The sequence below is a fragment of the Trichechus manatus genome, unplaced genomic scaffold (assembly GCF_000243295.1).
Source record: "Trichechus manatus latirostris isolate Lorelei unplaced genomic scaffold, TriManLat1.0 scaffold00149, whole genome shotgun sequence".
Lineage (NCBI taxonomy): Eukaryota > Metazoa > Chordata > Mammalia > Sirenia > Trichechidae > Trichechus > Trichechus manatus.
Window position 1 is genome coordinate 3,525,701 of NW_004444085.1, and position 1,890 is coordinate 3,527,590.

The following is a 1,890-nucleotide window of genomic DNA, read 5'->3' on the forward strand; positions in this document are numbered from 1 at the left end:
TCTAGCCAGGCTATACTGCAACACCTGAGAGCAACTTCCCCAGACCTCATAGCTGCACTGGTGGGATCCCTGGGAATTTTGTGGTTCTTTAACCTTTCTGATTTTTATTTATTCATTCTTTTCTTTTCTTTCTCTTCCCCTTTCTGTTTTTCTCCATTTCATAGTCTCTCATCTCTCCACTCCAACGGCAAGCTCCCCTACCATTCTTTTTTGTATCTTTGTATGTTTTTGGCTCCTGTTCCTCTCTTCTCTCTCCCATATCCATCTTAGCACCACACATAAAAATCTCCCCACTACATCCTGCTACCTGCACAGTGCACTTAACATCACACCACCGAGCAGCACAGGCACGGCCTACTGGAACCTGCCCTGCACTGGTTACCGACCTTCCCTGGTGGCTGTAGTAAGTGCCACAAATAACCTGTCCCAGTAACTCCTCTTCAGCTAGACCTGCCCTGCCATACCATATCTGAGTGAGCGACCCTGCCAATTGGAGAAGGAGGTGAAAAATATTGTGCCCACAGACGAGCAAACAACAAAGAACACACAGTCTGCCTGCTCAGACATTGTCAAATTAAAAAAAAAAAGGGGGTAGGGAGAAACAAACAAATCTACAATCAATAAACAAGAAAAATAACTACTGAATGCCCCAAAGACAGCAGACAATATCAAAACATTTACAAAAACGGGACAGGATGGTTCCAGTAGGCGTCCAAAATAAAACACCAGATGACTCTCCAGTGGAAGAAAATGCACTAGAACTACCTGATAGGGAATTCCAATTTCTAATACTCAGAATTATCCAAGAGCTGAGGCAAAAAGCTGACAAACATGAGGAAAAATAGACAAATTCATGCAAAATTCATGCAAAAGACAAAAAATTGGAAGAATTCAGGAAAATAATGCAGGAACAAAATGGGAAAATAAATTCACAACTAGAAATTATACAAAGACAAGAATTAGAAATCCAAAAGATAAACAACAAGATTTCAGAAATGGACGGTGTCATAGAAGGGCTGAGAAGCAGATTTGAAATAGTGGAAGACAGGATCAGTGGAATTGAGGACAAAAACGTGGATACAACTCTGAGGAAAACTCAGGAAAAAGAACAAAGAAAAATGAAGACACCCTGAGAGTTATGTGGGATACAATCAAAAGCAAAAATTTTCAAGTGATTGGAATTCCAGAACGGGGAGAAAACAGAAAACACAGAGAGGATCACTGAAGAATTGCTGACAGAAAACTTCCCCAATATCATGAAAGATGAAAAGTTAACCATCCAAGGAGCTCAATGAACCCCACATAGGATAGACATCAAGATAAAATCACCAAGGCATATCGTAATCACACTCCCTAAAACCAAAGACAAATAATCCTGAGACCAGCTTGAGAAAAACAAAAAGTCACATAAAGAGGAGAAACAATAAGACTAAGCTCAGATTATTTGGCAGAAACCATGCAGGCAAGAAGGCAATGGGATGACATATATAAAATCTTGAAGGAAAAAATTTGCCAGCCAAGAATAATATATCCTGCAAAACTGTCGTTCAGATTTGATGGTGAAATTAGGTCATTTCAAAATAAACAGAAATTAAGGGGATATGTAAAAGTCAATTACAAGAATTATTAAAGGGAGTTCCTCAATCTGAGGACCAACAACTTCAGCTCACAGGCAGAATCTAGGACGCAGGATCGTACAAGCCAGATACCAATCTAGGAAATGACCTCTTGAGGACTATCCAAAACCAAAAGAAGTACAACAGGGAATCAGAGCAGTTAATCAGTAAATTACAACAACATCAAAACAATAAAAGAGGGAATAAATGGCATAGGTATAGAACCTTCTAATGGAGAGGAAGGCAAGGCGATACCAAGTAATGGTAGACTGCT

At 39.7% G+C, this 1,890-nt stretch overlaps 1 protein-coding gene across 3 annotated transcripts in view; it reads right to left on the reverse strand.

Annotated features, from left to right (window-relative positions):
* GTPBP4 (GTP binding protein 4) overlaps nucleotides 1–1,890 on the reverse strand; it is a 44,722-nt gene that overhangs the window by 39,934 nt on the left and 2,898 nt on the right. The gene's annotated exons all lie outside the window — the stretch shown is intronic.